Raw genomic sequence first — 26,756 nt, forward strand, 5'->3', positions numbered from 1 at the left:
TCTTCCCCTTTACTTCTGGGATGAGCTGAAATTGAACCCCAGATATATGAGGGAAGACTAAAATTCCATGCATAACTTTTTAAAACCTATTCTGCTACATCTGGGTGTAAATTGAATTCTATGGAGATAGCATATACACCCAGGCAATGAACAGTTTTCAACCGTCTGTTTATTCCCTAAGACTTTTCCAGTGTAGAACTCACACTACTACCTGACCCACCTTGACTCTCTCATGGAAGCTGCTTTTGCAACCTTGCCCCCACCCTAAGCAGCACATAAACATTCTAAAGGACCTGCCCACAGAAGGACCCTCACAAGCATATCCAATAAAGGCTTAACTGCTAGTTAACCACACGCCCCCAACCCCCACCCCAATCCACTTGACACAAGACTGCAGTTTGCCATCTCTCTCTCCCTCCACATGCCCAGCGGTCAGGCACAGGTGCAGGTGGTTTTGCTAACTTTGAACTCAGTGTTAGGCATCCTTGCCTTTCCAGCCAGAGATGGAAATAGAGAGAGAGAGAGAGAGAGAGAGAGAGAGAGAGAGCGAGAGGGAGGGAGAGAGAGGAGGGAGAGAGAGAGAGAGAGAGAGAGAGAGAGAGAGAGAGAGAGAGAGAGAGAGAGAGAGAGAGAGAGAGAGAGAGAGAGGCAGGCAAAGGGATGGGGAGAGACAGAGATGAAACGTTCACATAGCAGAGGGTAGAAGGAGAGGGTGCGTTTTCTCTGAGGATGTCAGGGTTGTCCCTGGCCCCTGTCATGACCTGTATTCTCTTCAGCCCCCTCAGGGGCTCAACCTACAGGGGCTTCAGCCTGGGCCCTGTTCTCTGTCCACCTGGTCGGGAGGGCTCTGTGACACTTGGGCACGGCGGGGTTGTCAGAGTTCGGGCGGGTGGGAGAGGCCTGTGCGCTGTCTGCAAATAAAAGGGGGAGAGCGGGGGCTGTCGGGGGTCCGCTGGGCCCTAAGAAAGCAGCAAGGCGGGCTGTTTAACCCGGTTAAAGGGTAGGTGTCTCCATATATCCCAGGCGTGGGGAGGAATGAGCAGGCGTGGTTCCCGCCATCTGCACACGCGGAGTTCCCTAGGTGGTCCAGAAGGGCTTTGGTGGCTTTTGCCCAGGAGAGTGTGGATGCTGCTTGGCGGCTGCAGGGCCTTTGGCCAGGCGAGCAGTGACGTCTGGGCAAAAGCGTCAGGCACCTCCTTCGAGCCGGAATCGAACCAGCGACCTAAGGATGTCCACAGACGTCTGTGTAGTCTACAGTCCTCCGCTCTACCAGCTGAGCTATCGAAGGGTGCATGCCGTCCACGCCGCGTGCTTTGCTTTTCTGGATAGGAGCGAGGCCAAGACACGCAGCCGCCAGAGGCTGAATATGCCCGGGCTGCTTGGAGGCCGCCTTCCAAGAGAGCCCCTCAGGCATGCACGCGGCGCCACAGCGCCCCTTCGGGAGCAGCAGATCCTCAGGAGGTCGTTGCGCCGGGGGTGGTTTCTAGTGCCCTGACATCCTTGGGGCGGTGACTGCCAGGGTCCCCGTGGCGGAACTCTCTCCTTTTGCCCTGTTCCCCTCCGCCATCCTTTCCGCAGATGAGGATGACTCACAGCGCTCGGGGGCCAGACAGCAGGTGACAGAGTGAGGGGAAGAAGGTTGGCCAGAAGGATGGCTCTGTCCAGTATGAAGAACGTTTCCTGGTAGCAAGTGGGGAGCACCTTCTTGGATCACTGGTAGTTGGCCCAGGTCCCCTCACTGTGGCAGGCCCCAAAACGGGCAGTTCTCCCAATATCCTCTATCTTGTTCTTCATAATTAGGCCTTTTTTGTTTCACTTACTTGGTGTGTATAATCTCCCCAAATGTGTAACCAGAACTTCTGTCTTGAATGTCAAGGTTCACTTTGAGTCTTTCTTTATTTTCATTGTCAACGTTTTTTGCCTGGATTTGAGAATTCCAGGTTCTTAATTACCTGGCAACTGAACATGCTGGGATTTTTTGCTGTTGTTGTTTTTGTTATTGGTGGTGCTTTTCTGTTCAGTCTTGCTCTGCGTGGAGTGCCACGTTTCCTTTTTTTGTGTGTGATATTGCATTTGAGACTGATTGTGGGAGGCCAGGAGTACAGTTTTCTGGGTTGAAGTCCTTCTCTTAGCCCAAGTTTTTTACACTCTGTTGACATCTATGCCTAGGTTTTCCATGTATTTTTAGATGTTTAGAGTTTGACATCTCTACTCTGACATCCATGTGCTTTCTGTGTTTAATCATGTTTCATCTGTCTCTCTCTTTATCTCCCTACACGTGTATATCTCATTTCTGAAGTCCTTCAAATATTTTTAGCCCCATTTTAAAGCTATTCTCTTGGGGTGGTGTGCTAAGGGGTCAAAAACATACTAGTACATTTATAAAAAAAAGATATCCACGATTATACAGGGAGAAGTATCAAAAGTGCTGCCATTACATAAGGAATTTAAAGGACCCTTCACAGGTCACTAAACTAAAGACCTAGTAGATTCATTTTCACCTATTTTACATCATCTTTCTAATATTAATGTTGACATTTTTCTCATTTGATTGTTATGATATGATGGCCAAATGTCATCAGTTATATCAGATAACTCAAGGGCAGGGATATGAAATATGATGTGAAGAAACAGAACTTGTATCTTCAGGATATCTAAGGAAACAGAATAGACCTTTTATTGATTGAATATCTGGTTTCTAGACTCTTCATAGTTAACACATAGTTTGCTAAGCAAAAAGGAGCATCAGATAACTATGATATACTTTTTGAAATCACAATTAAATGGACATAATTGGAATATTATTTAACTGTGTGGGAGCAATTAGCCTTAAGGGACCACTCTTTTTTTTTTATGTGGTGCATATATTGCATATTTTGGATTTGGCTTGAATTACATGACTGAGTGCATTGTCAAAATTTATAGGACTGTTTTTCTAAAAGTTCATGTAAATTATATCTTAGTAAACCCCAGTAAAATAAACACAATAATACCTTAATGTAAAAAATAAGCATTTGACAAAATCCGAAACCTACTTATGATGAAAAATCTTAGCAAACTGGGGGCCTTCCTCAACTTGAAATAGAACATTAAAAAAAAAACCAACACACAGCCAACATCATACTTAATGATGAGAAATAATATGCTTTACTGCCTTATCAGAAACAAGGGAAGGATTTCCTCTCTCTCCACATCTATTCAACATTATATTGAAAATTTTAGTTAGTGCAGACAGAAAAAGGAAATACAAAGTATATAAATTGAGAAGGAAAGAAAATTGTCTTTGTTTACAGATGATAAGATTATGTAGAAGGTCCAAAAATATAAAAAAAAAAAAACACTTCTGGAACTAAGTGATTATTACAGGGTTGCATGATATAAGGTTTATATGGGGAATAGTAAATCCCTTTCCTATATACCAGCAGTGAAAAAATTAGAATTTGTAGTTAAATACACATTGCCTTTGAATGATCACCAAAAAGTAAAATACATATATATAAATTTAACAAAATAAGTGTGGGATCTCTATGATGAAAATTACAAAACTCTGATGAAAGAAATCAAAGTATAACAAAATGAATGCATAGATATTCCACATTCATAGACAGAAAGACTCAGTACTGTCAAGATGTCACTTCTTCCCAAATTAGTCTAATAATTCAATACAGTTTCAATCAAAATCCCAGCAAACTATTTTGCAGATATCAACAAACTGATTCTAAAGTTTATAGAGAGAGGCAAAAGGCCCAGAATAGCCACCAAAATATTGATGGAGAAGAACAAAGTCAGAGGACTGATATTATTCGGCTTCAAGACTTACTATAAACGTAAATAATCAAGACAGTGAGGTATTGCCAAGAGAATAACTAAAACAGAATAGAGAGCTCAGAATAGATGCACATAAATAAAACCAACTGATTTTCAACAAAAGAGCAAGGCAATGCAATGAAGCAAAGAATCTTTTCAACAAATTGTGTCGATACAACGGGACATCACATGGAAAAATAAGTAAATAAGTCCAGACACAGACCTTACACCTTTCACAAAAATTAACTCAGAATTGATCATAAACCTAAATGTAAAACACAAAACTATAAAACACCTAGAAGACATCAAGAAAATCCAGCTGTCCTTGGATGTGATGATGACTTTTTTTAAGATAAAATACCAAAGGCATGATCCATGACAGAAATAATTGATAAGCTGGGCTTCATTAAAACTAAAAGTTTCTGCTCTGCCAAAGACATTGTCAAGAGAATGAGAAGACAAACCATAGACTGGGAGAAAATACTTACAAAAGATATATCTGATAAAGGACTCATTCAAAATATGCAAAGAATTCTTAAAATTCAACAATAAGAAAATAAACAACTGGATTTTTTTTTTCAGCTGTCCAGTAAGGGGATTCAGATCCATGACTTTGAAAGCATAAGGCTGAATAACTGGATTTTTGGATCTACAAAAGATATGAACAGACACCTCACCAGAGAAGATTTACAGATTTCAAATAAGCATATGGAACAGTGCTCGACATCTTATGTTATCAGGGGATTGCAAATTAAAACATCAATGAGATATCACTGCAAACTTGATAGAACGGCCAAAATCCACTAATGACACCAAATGCTGATGTAGATGTGGAGCAAGAGGAACTTTCATTCACTGTTTGTGGAAATGCAAAATAGTATAGCCACTCTGGAAGACAGTTTGGAAATTTCTTACAAAACTAGACATACCTTTTCCATATGATCCCACAATCATGCTCCTTGGTGTCTAACCAAATGAGTTGGAAACCTATGGCCACAGACAAGCCTGCACAAGGATATTTATAGCAGCGTCATTCATAATTGCCAAGAACTTAGAAACAACCAGGATATCTTCCAAGATATGTATGGTTAAATAAACTGTGGTACATCTAGATAATTGAATATTATTCGGCACTAAAAAGAAATGAACTACGAAGCCACGAGAAGACATGGAGAAATCTTAAATGCACATTACTAAGTGAAAGAAGCAATCCGGAAAGGCTATATACTATGTGATTCTGCTGCTTATGTGACATTCTGGAAAAGGCAAAACTTTGAAGACAGCAAAAGTATCAGTGGTTTCCAGGGATTCAGGAGGAGGAGTAGAGGGATGAATATGTGGAGTACAGAGGATTTTTAGGGCAGTGAAACGTTCTGCACGATATCATAACAGTATGTACATGTCATTAGATATGTGCCAAAACTTCCTAGAATATACAATACCAAGAGTGAAGCCTAATATAATCTATAAACTTTAGTTAATAACAATGTACCATTGTAGGTTCATCTGTTGTAACAAATGTACTACTCTGCTGCAAGATGCTGAGAGTGGGGGAAGTAGGGGGGCAAGGGGTACATGGTAACTCGCTATGCTTTCTGCTCAATTTTTCAGTAAACCTGAAATTGCTCTAGAAAATAAAGTTTATTAAAAGATACCTCAGTGTTTGCCAAAGTTTCAGGAGGAGGGAGAGAGGGGAGAATGAATATGCGGAACACAGGGAATTTTAAGGGCAGTGAAACTATTCTGAATGATACTGTAGTGATGGGTACATATCATTCTTATGCATTTGTTAAAACCCGTAGAATGTACAAAACCAAGAGTGAACCGTCAACCGCTAGAGTGGACTTTTGTTAGTAATGATGTATTAGTATTGGCTCATCGATTGTATCAAGATGTACCACACCAATGCAAGACGTTAATAATAAGGGAAACTGGTCCGGCATGAGGGGCATATGGGAACTCTACGTACTTCCTGCTCATTTTTTCTGTAAACCTAAAACTGTTCAGAAAAATAAAGCCTAATAATTTTAAAAATTAATAAACTGATTTAATGTATGTATATTCAGTTATATATATACAAATTGTTAATCTTGAAATAGAGAGCAATTTCCCAGAACATTAAAAAAAAAAAAGATAAAATAAATGAGACAAATGATAAAATAATGAGAGGTCAATCCTGAATACCTAACCTTTAATAGAAATTCTGAAACGGTACAGAGAAAACTTAGGAAAAAATAGTGGACAAGAGTCATCTGTTAGGCAGGGAGAGTGCTTGATTCTTACCCATTAATCGCCAATTTTCAGAGTAAACAATTTTTGCCCTAGCTGTCTCCACTGGCAATCAATGTGTTGTCTGTCTTTCTGCATTTAAAAAATCATTATCTATTAATATATTCAACATATTTCAATCAATTACAGCAAGCATTCTTTTTAGTATTCTGTTAATTCCATTTTTAGCCCATGGAAACTTCTTTTTCTTTGCTCCTGCGAACTGTGGACATTACCCAGCAGTCATGACAAAAGTTTGCAGAAATTCTTACTTTCTTGCCAGGCTCTTCTTGTACATTTCTTGGCCCAAACCTGAAATCAGCCACTCTTCTAAGAAGCCCTAGATCTTTTAAATAAGGAATGGTTGTTAGAGACCATAATATCTCAGAGAGGTTTCACGACAGGGCACCAATCTCTTTTCTCTGTAAATTATAGAAAACAAATGTAAATAGATATGCAGATGTATATATACACAATGTATACATGTGATTTATGTAAAAGGAATACTGTCTCTTCACTGGGCAATCGGGAGTGTACATAACCAACTAAATTGTGAGCTTTTCCCTCATGAGGGTCACACACCTGCTACTTATCACAATATTTTGTACCCACTTTTTCATACATAAGAGAAACTGAAAGGGTGGATTTTGCGATGAATTGACAGATCATTTATCTAAAATAACACAGAGCCATTAGCACCTGTGGGACTCAAGCCCAAACTCAGTGAAGACTGGAGCCTAAATCTGGCACCTTGGACTGCTCAGCCAGGCTACACATTGACAAAGGGCCCTCCAAATTACTCTGTCCACATTTTGTTGACTAGATGTAAGGTCCTATGATGTAGCATCGCCATTTGCTTGAGAATAGAAGTTCTTGGCTTTCTAGAGAGCAAAATTCCAGAGGACAGGGTCTTGCCTCCTACAGCCAAGCTCAGTTCCTGGCAAATAATAGACTCTCACTGATTTGTTGAAGGGGATATATCTTGACATCATCTCCAAGGAGTACTGGAGGGGACAGAGGGAGGGAGAGAAAGGAAAGAAACCTCTGCTCCCACTGGCCACTCATACACCGAAACTTCAATTCCTTATATTTGTTACTTGGAGACCCAGAAGGAGCTGTGTGGAGCCTCGGAGTGACCACAGATGTCAGGTGAGTCTTGCAGCCATTCCCCTTCCTGCTCCTGTGATTTTTATTTGAGAATGGGATCATGACAGCAGCGTGCTAGTAGGCTGTTGGGAATGATCCAACACAAGAAAGAAGAAACAACTGGAAAGAATATTCTTGGGTAAGCAGTTGGAAATGGCATCTTAGTGCACAGGTGGTGGGGATGGCCTTAGCTAGGATCTCAGGTTATCCATGCACAGTGACAGAAGGCTTAGGGTTCTTAGGTGCAGGTGGATGAGGGCCTTGTAGAAGTTCTCCTGCAGCTACCTGTTTTCTCAGGGAAGTAGAAAGCTGAAAGTAAGTTTGTATGAGAAGGCATTGGCTGTGTTGAGGACACAAAGGATGAAAGATAGTCTCTAAAGATGTGCAGTGAAGAACCTGAGAAAAACCGTAAGATTGTCATGCAGAAGCACTTGAGCTTACTGTCATGAATTGAAATTGAAATCGGTTCAGTATCATTGTGTTTTTCTCCAGCCTAGTTCATCTAGGTGAGTGAATGCTGCATTTAAATAGTACTGAGATTTTGGTAACTGAGTATATCTAAGCATAAGAGAGACAATCATACTGAAACCTGTTGACCAAGGCGTGGGCCAGAGACTTGAAGCTTTTCTTATTGCCTCTTTTAAGGGCACAGGCCACCTCCGTTTTTTCACCACCTACCGAAATGAGAATCGTCCCCCTTTAGGTGCTTTTTTCCTTCCCAACTTCCCAGAAGATACAATAAGAAAGGGACGACACTTAGATTCAACCTGGGTTGCGATGGACACCAAATTCCATCCATCCACTGTCCGGGACCCCCAAACCACACGCACAGATCTGCAAGAACACTGTACTCATAGTTCAAGAGCTGAAAATGTCTAATAGGGGTTCCGATTATGCGCCGAAACATTCTCGGTCTCTTGAGGGCGAGCGTGTAGGGGCAGTGAGCTGATTTTCCAGGCTGGTTGTCAGGGATGGTTGGCTCGAGTCTGCAAGTGTTGAAACCCGCCTTCCTCCGGTGAGCACTGCCTCCCTGCCCAGTCGCGTCTCTCCACAGTCTTGCTCAGCTGCTCGCTGCTGTCCTTCCTTTTGGCTTGTCAGTAGAGAAAGGGGGGGGGGGGGCGTGTCTGATAAATCCCGTAGCAAACAGGTCAACGGGGAGCCGGCTGTGCGCGGGCGACGGAAGAAACCATAGGACCAGTGCCCCATGCTCTTGTCAAAGGAGTCACCTCTTGAAGTTCGTTCACGGACTGCCCGTGTAGCCTCTGTGATTTTCCATTTGTGAGAAAAAGATGTGAAACAAACAAACAAAACCTACTTCCTGTCCTTCCCCAGTCCTTACATCAACCCTCCTGCCGCACGGACAGCTGATTTTCCGCAGATCATGCCTGAAAAATGTTTCTCCCCGATTCCTACCCTCTCGTTAAACTTCATCTTTAAAGACTTACAGACATTACCTGCTGGCAAAACCTTCTCCAGCGCCACCCCAGCGACCCAGTGGAAAACCGGAGGCAGCTGGACTTTAATGGTCTTCGTGCCACCTACACCGAAGCTCGCACTCGCACTCACCCACTGGTCTCGGTCCCCGTCCAGTGCTCGCCTCTCACAACATATGCGGGACATTTGTCATCTTTTGGTCTCAGTTCTTCAAGTAGCAAATAAAGAAGTTGTTTGAGTGGCAGCGGTGGGATTCGAACCCACGCTCCCGAAGAGACTGGAGCCTTAATCCAGCGCCTTAGACCGCTCGGCCACGCTACCAGTCGAGAGCACCACCTTTTTCTCTTCTCTTTATAATAGGAACAACCTGCCTTCACATCTCAGTCTTCTTCTATAGACCGTGGCCTTGGTGTCCTAACTTTAGGCATCACTAAGAGCATTTGGACGGATGATCCTATCTCAAAAGCTTACTTGTCCTGTCGGCTCTGGACCGTTTCATCTTCCACCCAGGGTTTAAGGGAGAAGGAAGTTTTTATTGAGTGAAGGAAGGAATACTGAGTAATGAGCTAATGAAGTCTGTCCCGCACACTAGGCTGTGGGCCCTGGGCAGCTGTAGACTGTGTTTTGTCCTTGTTGGCTTCCTCTCAGTCTTGCTACAAATTTCTCAGGAAGATAAACGAGGGCTGAAGTTAATTAAGGCCACGAAAAGCCTGTCTCCGAGGGAACACGATTTATCAAATAGAGTTTTAGGGCATTTGCAAATGCGTGAGGACCTACTTAGAGCTGGAATCTAACCGACAAGCTAATGATGTCAAAAAAGACGCTACAATCCTCCCTTTCACCAGTCGAGATACCAAAGGGCGCACATATGTGGCTGTGCCGAATTATTTCTTCAAAGAAAGCGAAGATCCTCTCAAGGTTTTACACTGTTTCTAAGACACTTGGAAACGTTTTTATTCTGCTCTCATAGAGACAGAGCAGATGCTTACGCCGTTTGAATTTGAAAGTTTTAGGACCTTAATTAAGGGTCTCCCAGGTCAGCAGCGTTGACAATTCAGCTTTGCAAACCGACCCTCTGAGCCTACTCTTGTCGCTCCGGAACTAGGTGGAGCGAGCAGAGCGCAGCGCTCACGTTCGCTGCGGACAAACGCTGCCCGTCCGCGGGCGGAGCCAGACTTCACACCCGGAAAAGCTTGGCTCAGACCCCAGAAGGATCACGTCTAGACCTTCTCCGCTCCAATCCAGATCCAGCCCAGTGACACAGAGGGATCATTTCCCCCCAGAAAACAGTTTAGGTGAGAAGTGGTTGGGAAGACGCCTGCAGCTACAGGGGCCGGCTGGGAGTTCCGATCCCCGCGGTTATCCTCTCCCATCGGTCAGGTTTTACTATCGCAGAATGTTCTGTCCTCATTTACAAATCGCCCACATTTGATGGGTGACCCACCGTTTTTCAAAAGGGCATTCTGCCTCTTTTGGCTTTTGAATCTGGCAGCTCACACCCAAAAGTATGATTATATAAAGCAGTAGTTCTCGACCCTGGCTATTCATTAGAATCATTTATAGAGCTTTTTAAAATGCCAATGTCAAGACCCCACCCCCCAGACTAATTTCATCAGAATGTCTATAAGTCGTATCCAAGCATCACTGTCTTATCCTTTCCCACCGTGCAGACAGCATGGAGAACCAGTGCCGGAGGACAGTCCAACAAGCCATTCTATCCCTTCTAAAGACATCTTACTTGTCCTACTCGAGGTGTCACGTCAACACGTCCTTGGGCCTGCAGCTGTTCCCCTGGATGCCTGCTGCAATACAGCCCAGAAAAGTCAGCACCGGGTTCAACGACTGATGGCAGCCCCCAAATGCTGCTGGCCTCTATTGCCAGACCCCAAACCCCTGCTCAAAAGGATGCTGTGCCAGAAGAGAATGAGGTTGTTCATAGGCCATGTTGGAAAGGAATATAATTTCCCCCTCACCCTTCGTGAGCTGGGACTCCCAGTAACAAGAGAAGAACAATAGAAGTTTACCAAAATCTATACCTCACGTATGCATTGGAGATAACCCAAAGACAAGAGTAAATCTTGAGAGTAGATCTCAAAGAGTTGTCTTAGACTTCAGGCTTAAATACCATCCTTCTCTGAAATAAGGAAGAAAAATGTGACAAAAGTCTCAGTTAAGACAAGATGGCCAGGAAAAGCACCATAAACAAAAGTAAGGTTTATTATGCAGGTTTAAGTTGGTGCCTTCTCCATTAAGAGTCTCTAGTGATTCAGTCAACCCTCTCTTCCTGGTTTGGAAAAGGAGACACCCTTACAAGTAAAAACTTCTTTTATACATGTATATTTCTACTATAAAAAGGTAACTTTTTAGAGCTTCCCCAGTGTTTACAGTTTCTCAAAATAACCAGCTCAGAATAATCCCTATATTAAAGAGGCATATTTTAGGGTGGCATATTCTGGTCTCCTACAGTCATATTTTGGGGTGGTGTGCCCTGAACCCCATCAACCACCACAAGGAAGTACATATAGGAAGGGCTCTTTCCTAGCAAGTTTCTCATGCACTGATCCCCACCCACATGCCCTGGATGAGGTCTGGACCGGATGCCTTAGCTCTTGGAGCAAATACATTCACAAAATGACATCTGAGAATGGGTTTTACAGCTCATTGTTACATGTGTCCCAAGTCATTCATTTTCGAATATCTAAGACTGACTCGATTCACTTATTCTAAAAGTACTAGCTTCTCCATGATAGAACTTATAGAAGAGATGGGACAGAGATGCTGTTCCCCATGCGAGCTGCACTCTTTCCAAGGCTTCTGCTGAGGAACTGGGAGATTGTTGGAGGCCAGGAGCCTTGAGAAGTGTCTGGTGCCAGTCTCAGAGCAGTCTGCATGGACACTTTAAATATTTTGCAGGTCAGGAGAGATAAAATGGTCATAGTGGGCCCATGCAGGAAAAATCAGGAGGGGGTGGGGCAGGGGCTTCATCCTGGTAGCATTTACATAGGTTGTGTTCCTTGTCTAGTCTGGGGCCTTGTCTTCAGGTATGATGATATGGGGTGGGTGAGTTGCAATTACTTGAGCCTGTCAGCCCCCTGAGGCTCTAGTTGCTGTACTTTTTATACTCTGGGATGTATTTAACCAGGCTTAGAAGACTTCAATGGTGAATTTTAGCAAACATTATAGGAACAATGCCAATTCTTTATTTTATTTTATTTTATTTTATTTTATTTATTTTTATTTTTTGTTTTTTTTAATTCATTTTATTTATTTATTTATGTATTTTTTTTAAAAATTTTATTTTGTCGATATACATTGTGGCTGATTATTGCTCCCCATCACCAAAACCTCCCTCCCTTCTCCCCCCCACAACAATGTCCTTTCTGTTTGCTTGTCGTATCAACTTCAAGTAATTGTGGTTGTTATATCTTCTTCCCCCCCCCGTTTTGTGTGTGTGTGTGTGGGTGTGTGTGTGTGTGTGTGAATTTATATATTAATTTTTAGCTCCCACCAATAAGTGAGAACATGTGGTATTTCTCTTTCTGTGCCTGACTTGTTTCACTTAATATAATTCTCTCAAGGTCCATCCATGTTGTTGCAAATGGCAGTATTTCATTCGTTTTCATAGCTGAGTAGTATTCCATTGTGTAGATGTACCACATTTTCCGTATCCACTCATCTGATGATGGGCATTTGGGCTGGTTCCAACTCTTGGCTATTGTAAAGAGTGCTGCGATGAACATTGGGGAACAGGTATACCTTCGACTTGATGATTTCCATTCCTCTGGGTATATTCCCAGCAGTGGGATAGCTGGGTCATATGGCAGATCTATCTGCAATTGTTTGAGGAACCTCCATACCATTTTCCATAGAGGCTGCACCATTTTGCAGTCCCACCAACAATGTATGAGAGTTCCTTTTTCTCTGCAACCTCGCCAGCATTTATCGTTCAGAGTCTTTTGGATTTTAGCCATCCTAACTGGGGTTAGATGGTATCTCAATGTGGTTTTGATTTGCATTTCCCGGATGCTGAGTGATGTTGAGCATTTTTTCATATGTCTGTTGGCCATTTGTATATCTTCCTTAGAGAAATGCCTACTTAGCTCTTTTGCCCATTTTTTAATTGGGTTGCTTGTTTTCTTCTTGTAAAGTTGTTTGAGTTCCTTATATATTCTGGATATTAATCCTTTGTCAGATGTACATTTTGCAAATATTTTCTCCCACTCTGTTGGTTGTCTTTTAACTCTGTTAATTGTTTCTTTTGCTGTGCAGAAGCTTTTTAGTTTGATATAATCCCATTTGTTTATTTTTCCTTTGGTTGCCCGTGCTTTTGGGGTCGTATTCATGAAGTCTGTGCCCAGTCCTATTTCCTGAAGTGTTTCTCCTATGTTTTCTTTAAGAAGTTTTATTGTTTCAGGGTGTATATTTAAATCCTTAATCCATTTTGAGTTGATTTTAGTATACTGTGAGAGATATGGATCTAGTTTCATTCTCCTGCATATGGATATCCAGTTACCCCAGCACCATTTGCTGAAGAGGCAGTCCCTTCCCCAGGAAATAGGCTTGGTGCCTTTGTCAAAGATCAGATGGAAGTAAGTGTGTGGGTTGATTTCTGGATTCTCTATTCTATTCCATTGGTCAGTGTATCTGTTTTTATGCCAGTACCATACTGTTTTGGTTATTATAGCTTTGTAGTATAGCTTAAAGTCAGGTAGTGTTATGCCTCCAGCTTTATTTTTTTTGCTCAGCATTGCTTTGGCTATGCGTGGCCTTTTATTGTTCCATATAAATGTCTGAATAGTTTTTTCCATTTCTGAGAAAAATGTCTTTGGAATTTTGATGGGGATTGCATTGAATTTGTATATCACTTTGGGTAGTATGGACATTTTCACTATGTTGATTCTTCCAATCCAAGAGCATGGGATATCTTTCCATCTTCTTGTATCCTCTCTAATTTCTCTCAGCAGTGGTTTGTAGTTCTCATTATAGAGATTTTTCACCTCCTTGGTTAACTCAATTCCTAAGTATTTTATTTTTTTGGTGGCTATTGTAAATGGGCAGACTTTCTTGATTTCTCGTTCTGCATGTTCACTATCGGAGAAAAGAAATGCTACTGATTTTTGTGTGTTGATTTTGTATCCTGCTACTGTGCTGAAATCATTTATCAGTTCCAACAGTATTTTTGTAGAGGTTTTAGGCTGTTCGATATATAGGATCATGTCATCTGCAAACAGGGACAGTTTGACTTCCTCTTTTCCAATCTGGATGCCCTTTATTTCCTTCTCTTCTCTGATTGCTCTGGCTAGTACTTCCAACACCATGTTGAATAGGAGTGGTGAGAGTGGGCATCCTCGTCTAGTTCCTGTTCTTAAAGGAAAAGCTTTCAGCTTTTCCCCATTAAGGATGATATTGGCAGTGGGTTTGGCATATATGGCTTTAATTATGTTGAGATACTTTCCCTCTATACCTAACTTATAGAGGGTCTTTGTCATGAATGAGTGCTGAACTTTATCAAATGCTTTTTCAGCATCTATAGAGATGATCATATGGTCCTTGTGTTTGAGTTTATTAATATGGTGTATCACATTTATTGATTTGCGTATGTTGAACCAACCTTGCATCCCTGGGATGAATCCCACTTGATCGTGATGAATAATTTTACGTATGTATTGCTGTATTCTGTTTGCTAGTATTTTAGTGAGGATTTTTGCATCTATATTCATCAAGGATATCGGCCTGTAGTTTTCTTTTTTGGTTATATGTTTACCTGGTTTTGGTGTCAGGATGATGTTTGCTTCATAGAATGAGTTTGGGAGATTTGCGTCCGTTTCAATCTTTTGGAATAGTTTGTAAAGAATCGGTGTCAATTCCTCTTTGAATGTTTGGTAAAATTCTGCTGTGAATCCATCTGGTCCTGGGCTTTTCTTTGTTGGGAGCCTTCTAATAACAGCTTCAATCTCCTTTATTGTTATTGGTCTGTTCAAATTTTCTACGTCTTCATGGCTCAGTTTTGGGAGCTTGTGTGTGTCCAGAAATTTATCCATTTCCTCCAGATTTTCAAATTTGTTGGCGTATAGTTGTTTATAGTAGTCTCGAATGATTCCTTGTATTTCAGATGAATCAGTTGTAATATTGCCTTTTTCATTTCTAATTTTTGTTATTTGAGTATTCTCTCTTCTTTTTTTTGTTAGCCATGCTAATGGTTTGTCAATTTTATTTATCTTTTCAAAAAAACCAACTTTTTGATTCGTTGATCTTTTGAATAGTTTTTTGGTTTTCAATTTCATTCAGTTTTGCTCTGATCTTAATGATTTCTTTCTGTCTGCTAACTTTAGGTTTGGATTGTTCTTGTTTTTCTAGTTCTTTAAGGTGAAGTGTTAGGTTGTTCACTTGCCATCTTTCCATTCTTCTGAAGTGAGCGTTTAATGCAATAAATTTTCCCCTCAATACTGCTTTTGCAGTATCCCACAGGTTTTGGTATGATGTATCCTTGTTTTCATTAGTTTCAATAAATTTTTTGATTTCCTGCTTGATTTCTTCTTGGACCCATATGTCATTAAGTAGAATGCTGTTTAATTTCCATGTGTTTGTATAGTTTCCAGAGTTTCGTTTGTTATTAATTTCTAGTTTTAATCCATTGTGGTCTGAGAAGATACATGGGATAATTCCAATTTTTTTGAATTTATTGAGACTTGATTTGTGACCTAATATGTGATCTATCCTGGAGAATGATCCACGTGCTGATGAGAAGAATGAATATTCTGAGGTTGTTGGGTGGAATGTTCTGTAGATATCTGCCAATTCCAATTGGTCTAGAGTCTTGTTTAGATCTTGTGTTTCTCTACTGATTCTTTGCCTAGATGATCTGTCTAATATTGACAGTGGGGTGTTCAGGTCCCCTGCTATTATGGTCTTAGTGTCTATTTCCTTCTTTAGGTCTAATAGAGTTTGTTTTATAAATCTGGCTGCTCCAACATTGGGTGCGTACATATTTATGATTGTTATGTCTTCTTGATGGATCAGTCCTTTTATCATTAAGTAGTGTCCCTCATTGTCTCTTTTTAGTTTAAAGTCTATTTTGTCAGATATAAGAATAGCTACTCCAGCTCGTTTTTCTTTTCTGTTTGCATGGTAAATCTTTTTCCATCCTTTCACTCTTAGTCTGTGTGAATCTTTATGGGTGAGGTGGGTCTCTTGTAGGCAGCATATAATTGGGTCCTCCTTTTTGATCCAGTCAGCCAGTCTGTGTCTTTTAATTGGGGAATTTAAGCCTTTTACATTAAGAGTTGTTATTGAAAGGTATTGATTTATTCCTAGCATTTTATTGGTTGTTTGGTTGTCTTAGATGTCTTTTGTTTTTTGCTTTCTGATTTACTGTTTGGTTTCTTTGTTTGTTGGATCCTTAGGTTGTACATAGCGTTTTTGTTTGCTTGTTTTCTCTTCATGAATGCCATTTTTATTATACTAGTGGGTTTTGATTTTTCTTGGGTTTTTATGGCAGTGGTAGCTATTTTTCAGGAACCAAACCCAGTACTCCCTTGAGGATTTCTTGTAAGGGTGGTCGTGTGGTAGTGAACTCCCGCAGTTTTTGTTTGTCTGAGAAATATACTATTTGCCCTTCATTTCGGAAGGATAGCCTTGCAGGGTAGAGTATTCTTGGCTGGCAACCTTTGTCTTTTAGTATTTTGAAAATATCATCCCAGTACTTTCTAGATTTTAGGGTTTGTTATGAAAAGTCTGATGTTAGCCTGATTGGGGCTCCCTTATAGGTGATTTGACGCTTCTCTCTTGCAGCTTTTAAGATTCTCTCTTTGTCTCTGAGTTTTGCCAATTTGACCACGACATGTCTTGGAGAAGGCCTTTTTGGGTTGAATACATTTGCAGATCGTTGAGCTTCCTGGATCTGAAGATCTGTGATTTTTCCTATACCTGGGAAGTTTTCTGCCACTATTTTGTTGAATATGTTTTCAGTGGAATCTCCATTTTCCTCCCCTTCTGGAATACCCATGACTCGGATATTTGAGCACTTAATGTTGTCTGATATCTCTCTCAGATTTTCTTCAATGTCCTTGATTCTTTTTTCTTTCTTTTTGTCTGCTTGTGTTATTTCAAACAGCCCATCTTCAAGTTCAGAGGTTTTCTCTTCAACTTCGACAAGCCTGCTGGTTAAACTCTCCTTTGTGTTTTTTATTTCGCTGAATAACTTCTTCAGTTCAGCAAGTTCTGCTACATTTTTTTTCAGGACATTGATTTCCTTGTACATTTCCTCTTTCAGATCCTTTATACTTTTCCTCATTTCATCATGATGTCTAGCTGAGTTTTCTTGTATCTCATTCAGTTTCCTTGGAATTATCACTCGAAATTCCTTGTCAGTTATTTCAAGGGCTTCTTGTTCTATAGGATCTAGAGTTTGAGATTTATTAACTTTTGGTGGTGTACTTTCTTGATTTTTTGTATTTCTGGTATCTTTTTTTTGGTGTTTATTCATTGTGGCAGGGGTTTCACAGTCCATCCGTTTGAGACTAATGACTAACTAGGATGTTGCTGTGGTTGCCAATTTCGTGTGGCTCCCTCCGTGACTGCTCAGTTGGCCTCTAGTGCCTTGTGCTTGTGGTTGCCTCGGGTCTTGGGCTTCTCCGGGGAGCCACCTTTCTGGTCAGCTTGGACTCTGCTGGGCTGATGGATCATGTACCACAGGGTGTGTGATCTCGGTTGAACTTTCACTTCCTGTGCAGGACTTCTCCCTGTTCCGTGTACTCTGGCCCAGGCTGTTGGATCATGCAGTGGCGACCCCACAGGGTGTGTGGTTTCTGTCAGTACCACGCTCAGCCAGTGAGCAAACCGGCCATCCCTATATAGGATCCGAACCCGTCGCCTTGGTGTTATCAGCACCGCACTCTACCGAGTGAGCCACGGGCCGGCCCAGGGTGTGTGGTTTCTGTCGAGTCTCCGCCTCCCTGGCCGGACGTCTCCCCACTCTGTGCACACTGTGCTGGGCTGGGGCATGTCTTCTGCATCCCTGGTCTATCAGCTGGGTCTTCAAGACCCTGTTGGGCACCACCTCGCCCAGGAAGTCTACCAGGTTTCTGCTAGGCACAGATGACCAGTCGCTCTGGGTGCCTTTGTGGCACTGTGTAGATCTTTCTCGGGTCTTGTTCACCTTTGTATCCCCCCGGCATAGACCGAATCTAGCGCCCGCCTGCAGCCAGCTCTCTGGCAGGTTCAAGCGGACCTGGGAACTCTCCTACCACACTATTCCCAACCAGACATTCGTTAGGCTTTTTTCCGAACTGGTGGCCGCAGAGATAGTTTCTGCCTCCCAGTAACAGGAAGTTTACCGGGGCCGGAGTCCAGGGTGTGGTGGAGTGACGGTGGGCCCGCCCGTACTTCCTTGCCCTCCCGACACTGGCCGGGGACGCCCCCCGCCACCAGCCCCTCCAGAGAACCGCGGAGGGAGTGGGAGGGGAGGCCGGCCTGCAGGCTCTGGAAAGCCCCACACCGGGCCAAGCAAGTGGGAAGGCTCAGTGACGGCCGAGCCGGGCGGAGCTGCCAGCACCTGGGAAAATGGAGGCAGCCCCGGGGCGGTGAGTGGCCTGGTGATGCAGGCGGGAGCTGGGTGGGCGTCAGCTCCCCGCACAGAGCTGGGCCAGGGGTCACTCACAGTGCTGTGCCAGGTCGGGTGCTCACTCTCTCCCTCTGGTTTGTTGCCTTCCCTGTTTTCGGCCGCTGCCGCCTCGGGCTGTTCAGTCGCGGCGTGGCTCGGGCGCTCCCAGGAATCTTCTTTAATGCCGGCCTGAAACCTCGAATCCTGAATAGGGCAGCTGGCCGCCTTCAGCACGGCCCCGGCCTCCGGGATCCTGTCTGCATCCACAGCAGCTGTGGCGCCGTGTTCCCTGTTTTGAGACTCTCTTTTGCAGCTAAGAAACAGTTCTTTTCCTCCTCCACACTTCAAAGCTGTTGCCTGTAATTGAGGCAGCGTCTCCTGCCAGGGGAAAAGTCAACAATGCCAATTCTACACAACTTCTTCCAGAGAAACTAAAGAGGAGGTAATAATTTTCAACTCTTCCTATGAGGCCTGCATATTTTGACATTAAAACCAGACAAAAACACTACAGGAAAAGAAAGGCCAATATCTCTCAAGAGCATAGAAATAAAAAATCTCAACAAAACTTTAGCAAGTTGAATCCAACAATAATATATAAAATTATGATACATCAGGACCAAGTGGCATTTATCCCATAAAAGCAAAGTGGATTTAATATTCAAGATCAGTGTATGGAAACTCATGATATTAACAAACTAAAAAAGAAAAATCATATGATCATATCAAAGGATGCAGACAAAGCATTTGACAAAATTCTACATTCATTTCTGATACAAATTCTCAGCAAATTAGGAATAAAAAGGGATCTTCCTAAACCAGATAAATGGCATGTGTGAAAAACTTTGACCTAACATCATACTTAATGATAATTGACTAAACGTTTTCCCTGTAAGATTAGGAGCAAGCAAGGACATCTGCTTTCATCACTTTTATGAACATTACATGTTCTCCATTCAATCAAGCAAAAAATTAAAATAGAAGGCATCCATGTTTAAATGAAAGAAGTAAAGCTCTTTTACTCTCAGAAAACATGAAAGTCTATGTAAAACTCCTGTGGAATCTACAGAAAGCTTCTATAATTGTTATGGTTTGAATGCTTGTGTTCCTTCTAAAATTCACGTTGAAACTTTATCCCCAATGCAATAGTGTTGAGAGGTGGGGCCTTTAGGAGGTGGTTAAGTCATGAGGGCAGAACCCACATGAATGGGATTAAGGACTTTATAAAAGGGCTGGAGGGAACTAGCTAATCTGCTTTTGCCTTTTCATGCCTTCCTTCATGTAAGAACACAGCCATAGTCCCCTCAGGAGGAGGCAGCATTCAAAGAGTCGTCTTGGAAGTAGAGACCCAGTCCTCACCAGACACTTAACCTGCCTGCACATTGATTTTGAACTTCTCAGCCTCCAGAACTCTGAAAAATAAATTTCAATTAGATATAACTGATCCAGTCTTAGGTATTTTGTTATAGCAGGAAAAAGGCAATAATTAACAAGTGAATTTAGCAATGTTGCAGGATACAAGATAAATATTAAAAATTAGGGCCTGCTGGTTAGCTCAGCTGGTTAGAGTGTGGTGCTGGTAACACCAAGGTCAGGGTTTGATCCCTGCACCAGCTAGCCAAAAATAAAAAATACGTAAATAAGTAAATAAGTAAAAATTAATTGTACCAGTGTACTTCAAAAGGTTTTGGAAAAAATGGAGTTAAAAAGTAATAGAAATCTTTCCATGAACTTTTTGAAGTTCCCTTGTACGTATTATTTTATATACTATATATACATACATATAACTGTTCATTACATCTTTGGTCAAGAAGCAAGTTTTTTACCTATATTGTGTGGAATTCAGTTTTACAGGTGATGAGAATGTAAAGATGAGTGAGCTATAGAGTGTGCCCCTGTGATGCTGACAGCCACACTACTAGAAAGACCTGTAGTCAAGTGTGTATAACATGAGGCAAAACCCACACGCCACAGGCACAAGGGTGTATCTGTCTTAAAAACTTCTTCTTTTCAGCATATACAGTGTTATTTTTAATGTTTGGACTTGAAAGCTAAAGTTTGAAGTTGGGATAGTTCACACAGAAAATTTGTATTCTTGTCTCATCTTAGAAAAATGTCATATGAAGCTGGTTGGCTCACTGAGCCTCTGTTAAGGCACAGTATCAATGAGAGCTGAGTAGCAGCCACCTCTATGAAGGGGGCACTAGCTCAGGGGTCTTTACTGACTCCACTCCTCCCTCCTGACTCTCATCCTGTGTGTTCCCTTAGTGATGACACCTGCCTTGCTCCTGTAGATATTTGTGTTATGATGATCAGATTTGTTACAAGTGTCCTGAGAGACATCTGAGACCATCATACTCTGTCCTTTTCATGGCCATGTGCCTTAGTTATAATTGAATTAAAAACATCCTCTAAGATTTGTTGTAATTGGTCTCTCTGTAGGTGTCCTCTGTGCATTTTTGAACTGTTCTCCATTGTTCCACAGCTAGCACAAGTGATCTCGTTTGATATTTAAGGCCTTTGGGAGAGGACCTGCTTATATGAAGCAGGAGTCAGTATAAGCCTAGGTTGATCAAAATAGACTGGGTCCACAGTATGATTTTGTAGAAGAAAGTGCAGCCTCTATGGAAAATGGTATGGAGGTTCCTCAAACAATTGCAGATAGAACTACCATATGACCCAGCTATCCCACTGGTGGGAATATACCCAGAGGAATGGAAATCATCAAGTCAAAGGTATACCTGTTCCCCAGTGTTCATCGCAGCACTCTTTACAATAGCTAAGAATTGGAACCAGCCCAAATGTCCATCATCGGATGAGTGGATACGGAAAATGAGGTGTATCTACACTATGGAATTCTACTCAGCTATAAAAAAGATTGAAATACTGCCATTTACAATGACATGGATGGACCTAGAGAGAATTATATTAAGTGAAACAAGTCAGGCACAGAAAGAGAAATATCACGTGTTCTCACTTATTTGTGGGAGCTAAAAATAAATAAATACACAAAAAACCGGATTGGGGGGGAGAGAGGAAGACACAACAATTACAATTCCTTGAAGTTGACACGAAAAGCAAACAGAAAGGACAGTGTTGGGAGGGAGGGGGGAGAGGGAGGAGGGAGGGAGTTTTCGGTAATGGGCCGCAATGATCAACCACATTGTATATTGACAAAATAAAATTAAGTTTGGAAGGAAAAATAAAGAAGTCTGCTTATAGGCTCTGTTTGTTATTTTTTATTTTTTATAATTTTTTGTTGTTTTTAGCATAACCTAATGCCTCACCCCACCCTTGGTAAACTTCTCTTACATGACCATCCAGCTATTTTGGGGGAAAAACTAATAACTTCCACTGAATTATGGGGTAATCTTACTTAGTTTTTATTTGTTAAAGGACATTGTAAGATATTATCCCATAAGAGGACTTCTGAATTTGTGGTGAAAACTACTTTTGATGTCACCATCCTCAAGGCCATGTGCAGAAATGAGATGTGGATCATATGCAATTTCTTCAGACCCAGGGCACCTTTTCAATTTTACTTTTGACCTACTGACATAAACATGGAGACCATCAAGCCTTCTACACACAATTTACCATGGGAGCCACAACACATACTACTGGCAGGTACCACTTGACACTTGTCATAATTACATGATGCAGGTTAAATCAAATGCAATGAATGGAAAAAGAGCTAACTCATCTAAGCTCTAAAGACGTTTGTGTGCTGGGCTCTCCTTGTGTCTCAGGCTCAGCAAGATGGCCCTAGGCCTTCTTTCTTCTTGCTTCAGGCCTCCTACATATCTCCCCTGAGGCCATAAAACAGAAGCGGGTCTCGGTTTCTTTACTCAAATTTCTGGAATTAAACGGTAATTGTCTACGCCTTTGCTGCTCTCTGACTTATATAGTTTTTTCCTCTGTGGGGAAGTCAGTTGAATGCTCAGGTGGAATTATTAAAAGGGATGTCAGAAGAAGGATTCAAACAAGTGTTTTTTCCTAAGAAATTAGATTATATTCAAGTAAAGTGGAGACATCCCATGTTGAAGGTGGTTACTGAGATCTGAGGGCCCTCACGAAGTACATGTCTTACATCTGTAGGTTTGCATCTCTGTGAGTGAAAGTTCTTCAGCACAGTGCTTAGATGATGAACAGCATTTTGAAGCCACCAGCACTAACTCTAACCCCATGCATGACACACGTCAGTCAGTCAACCTCTCTAAGCAGATGGGGCGTAATGGGCTGATCATAAAGCTCAGGTCTGGACCTGGGGTAGCATTCCAGGGATAAAGGGCATATCCAGGAAGGTGACTGAAGGGGTCGTCCTCGTGGAGAAGGACCAGCCTCAGGATGCCAGAGTACTGGAGAAACAACAGAGGAACTCAGACACGAGCCTGGGCCATGACCATCTGGAAAGGCCAAGCATAAACTGGTGTGGCCCAGCCAAGACAGGTTTTATGCCTGTAGATGTAATAACAAGAGAATCCTTTAATCCCACACCGAGGTCACTTATGAGAAATGCACTAAGCATTTCAAGCAATCACTCACTGAGTGCTGCTCTGAGCAGGTCATCCTGCCATTCGCTGGACATGGAAGTTATGGTGGGTCAGTAGCTGGGCCTCATGAGGAAGGCTGCTGCATGGGAGACATTGTGAGAGATGTCCTGGGGATCTCCCTTGCCAGTTTTACATCATTTTATATTGACCTTTTATTAGACAGAGGCCAGTTATGCCTGAGGTGCTGCAGTGTGCCGAAATGTCCTGCTAAAGAAGTATTATTCTGCATTTCACACAACTTCCAAAGTCTGGTTGGATATTCACGTTGGAGAGAACCTTTTCAAAATTAGATCACTGTGATTCTCACTGCAATTTTTAAAAATTTTTGCATGGCTTTAGGACAGTGCCAGGCTTGGCTGTGTGTCTATCAAAGGGCCTTTATGAAAGAGACGGGGGATTGAATGAGAGCTCTGCTGCTCACCAAGCCTGTGACCTCAGACAGGGAGCTTGCCTGCTTGGTTCCACCAGGGAAACATTAAAACCCTTGCTGAATGCACAGAATGATAAGCCTGTAGGTTGATCACCAGCATCCTGAGCACAGGTGAACACCTATACCATCTGCAAAGGTGAGGATAGAGTCACCTCCTGATCCACACTGCTGTGAGTGTCAGTACCAATTGCCTTGTAAGACATATGTGCACCAAAGTCCTTATGATTCTTTTTTATTTTTAATTTTCTTGTAAACACATAAGGCACAAAAATAGTGAATAATGCTGGGAAACTTCTGGCTGTATAGCAACTGCCAAATAAATCTTGCTTTTAGTTTTAATGAGTTTTGGGCCTCTTGTTTTCCTGAGATCAAAGGAAGGTCAGGGGCAGGAACCTTATTAGGAATGGTTTGGATGGGATCTGCTACATTAAGTTCTGCCGACTCAAAGGTTCTCCCACTGTACTAAGTGGTCCTCTAATCTAGAGACATGAAAGCATTGTAGTCTTTTTTACAAAAACATTTTCTTTATTAATTATTGTTTTAATACTTAAAAAATTTAAAACATTTCAATTGTACGTATTTATTGGGTACAATGTGACATTTCAACACAATGTACAAAGCCACAGTTAGGAAATATAAGTTTTGGTATTCAACTGAGTGTTAGGAAGACCACAGTTAACACTGTGGTATTGCATATTTCAAAACAGCTAGAAGAGAGGGTTCTGAATGTTCTCCTCACAAAGAAACGATAAAGTTTAAGAGGATGGAAACACTAATTACCCTGATTTGGTCATTGTAGTCTTTTGGGCTGATCTTTTCTGTTGGACAATTGATTGAGTGTTCTGAGGGACAGGCCTTGGTCATTCTCTAAAAATAAAATTCGTTAGGTTTTTGCTGAACAGTCTTAAAATAATAGGGCACTCTTTAGAAAAGAATAGTTTCACCAGACCATATTTTATTTTTCCTAAATCTGTATTATTGGAATAATATTTTATTTTCAGGGTCTTTTAGTACAGATATTGAATTACATTTTCTGCAGATTCATCCCCACATTGGACTTGCCCACCCTCTCTCTCTCTCTCTCTCTCTCTCTCTCTCTCTCTCTCTCACACACACACACACACACACACACACACACACACACACACACACACACACCCTTATACTTCTTCATCAGGAACTCTGAGGAGCACAGAGTCAGAGCTGGTAAAAAATTGAAAGTTCCTTTACTCTTTGCAGCTGAGAAACAGAAAGGTGAGGAGATCTGCCAAGGTTTCACACAAAATTAGTGATAAACTTGGAACTGAACACATCCTTTTCGCTTCAATATTGTACATGGACTGTGTGGAAGTAAAAATGGGGTGGTGTTGATTAAAATGATAGGAGACGCGAAGGAAGACACAGCAGACGAGATGCAGGTGAAGAGCGGGGGCCACTGCTCTCTCAGGCAAATAGCGCCGACCCAGCCACTGTTACAGCTTTTATTACATTTAGCAAGCTAGTGCATGCAAGATAAGCATTAATGCATAAATTCTGCTATACTATTCTCAAGAGCAGAAGGCCGTTACCTCCCTTCTGAAGCACTTGGTTATCTATATTGTGTCTCCTGGGAACATCCCAAGAAAAGTGTTCTCACGACTTTAAGCGTTGCCAAGGACTGTTTCCAATCCTTGACATTTCTTGGCTAACTCGTTTGCGAGTTCACCAAGTGAACACGTCCTTGGGTGCTGTCCACAGAAGTCCATTAACCATTTCCTTCAAGGTGGGTCTGTGGGTGTCATGGACTAAAGTATGTTTGCCCAAAATTCACATGTGAAGCCACACCCCCTGGGTGCCCACTAAGGGACTGTGCTTGGAGATGGGGTCTCTAAACAGGTAACTAAACTGAGGCTGTTAGGTTGGACCCTAATACACTCTGATTGGTGTCCTCAAATAAGGAGAGATTAGGACACACAGAGACACACCAGCGATGTGAGCACACACAGAGGAATGACCACACACGTGAGGACACAGTGAGAAGGCAACTCTCTGTCTGCAAGCCAGGGAGGGGGGCCTCAGAAGAAACTAAAACTGCCGACACTTCGATCTTGATTTTCTCCTTTTCAGAACGGTGAGGAAGTAAATTTCTCTGGTCAAGCCACCCAGTCTGTGGCATGTCGTTTTACTAGCAAAGTAATACAGTGGGTAATCTGCAGAGCTCTCCAGGACAACAGGCAGAGGCAGAAGTGTGGGTTGAGAGCGGGGGAAGGAGCTGGAGCTGGATTTGAGTGGGAGGGAGGATTTGTTGAGTGAGTTGATCAGATGAGTCCACAGAGGAGTGAGGAGAGATGGAGACAAACACAGTCAAGATGAAGTACGGTCTGAAGCAATGAGAACAGGGAACAGTATCTCAGGGGAAGGGAGAGTGGATGCCTGGCTCTCCTCTTCATTCTCTCCTCTAGGACAGAAAATATGGCTGTGTTGTGGACCCTCTTTCCATTTATGTCCTGGACAAACTGTTTTCTGTAGGTCGAGAAGTTTGAAAATCTCCCCAATCCACTCAGTAGTCTCTTGTCCTCTAACCAACTGTTCGAGTCATGCAGATCCCTGACATTTGAAGTAAGTCACGCCCTCTGCCCTGTCCTCTGGTTGAGTCAACTTTTCATGCTTAGCTTATTGATCTATTAGCAGCAATTAACACAGCTGAGCACTCTCTCGTCCTGGGATGACCTGGGAATCAGCTTCCTATGACAGAAACGGGAATGTGAGGCATTGTGAGGTCAGTCCTGGTGCACTCAGGCAGGTAGTCAGCCTGCCTCCTGGTCTCAGGGACACTACTGTCTACCAGCTAGTGCCCTTTCATACAGGGCTTCCACTCTCAGTCTCCTACGTTGGTTCCTCTGGTCTGTGTTGGAGCTCACTAAGGTCAGTATTGGATTTCTTCTTGATGTATGTGAAATCTCTGAGTGACATGCAGTGGGATTGGAAGGTAAAATAGCATCAGCTCCGAAAACATTCCCAAATCTTCAGACCAGCTCCCTCTGTTGAACTGTAGACTTGTATATCTGCCTTGCATTTTGTTATCTCTGCATGGATATGCAACATGTTGCAAACTTTTACATCTCCAGTGGCAACACTGATCTTCTCCTCAACTCCCTTCTTCTGCCAGTTGCTTCTCCAGTATCCCCATCTCAGCCGAAAATATCTCTGTCTTTCCAGTTAAAGGTAAATAGAAGGTATTCTTTACTCTTTTATTTCTCTTACATCCTCCAGCTAATCATCATGAAACACTTGTTTCTGTCTTCACAATGTGCCTGGATCTGTCCACCACTCGCATCTCTATTGCTACCACCTGTTCTGAGACACCGCTACCTCCCACGGCCATCACTTCAAAAACCTGGCCTGTGCTCTCTGCTTCCACCTTCAGCACCCACGGCAGCCCGTGGGATCCTTTTAAGGCATACCTTGGGTCATGCAACTGTGCTCAGAGCACGCTAGAGCTTCTTCATTTCCCTCTGAGTAAAAGCTAGAATCCCTGCAA

General features: G+C 42.3%; 1 protein-coding gene and 2 non-coding genes across 3 annotated transcripts in view; all 3 read right to left on the minus strand.

Annotated features, from left to right (window-relative positions):
* The window catches only part of LOC134372657 (thyroid receptor-interacting protein 11-like), a 338,384-nt gene that overhangs the window by 14,552 nt on the left and 297,076 nt on the right, over positions 1-26,756 (minus strand).
* TRNAY-GUA (transfer RNA tyrosine (anticodon GUA)) lies at positions 1,195-1,288 on the minus strand. The gene is made up of 2 exons: positions 1,252-1,288; positions 1,195-1,230 (listed from the first exon to the last, which is right to left on the minus strand). It is a non-coding gene; the product is annotated as a tRNA-Tyr (tRNA).
* Positions 8,895-8,976, minus strand: TRNAL-AAG (transfer RNA leucine (anticodon AAG)). Its single transcript has one exon. It is a non-coding gene; the product is annotated as a tRNA-Leu (tRNA).

Source organism: Cynocephalus volans, chromosome 3 (genome assembly GCF_027409185.1).
Source record: "Cynocephalus volans isolate mCynVol1 chromosome 3, mCynVol1.pri, whole genome shotgun sequence".
Taxonomy (NCBI): domain Eukaryota; kingdom Metazoa; phylum Chordata; class Mammalia; order Dermoptera; family Cynocephalidae; genus Cynocephalus; species Cynocephalus volans.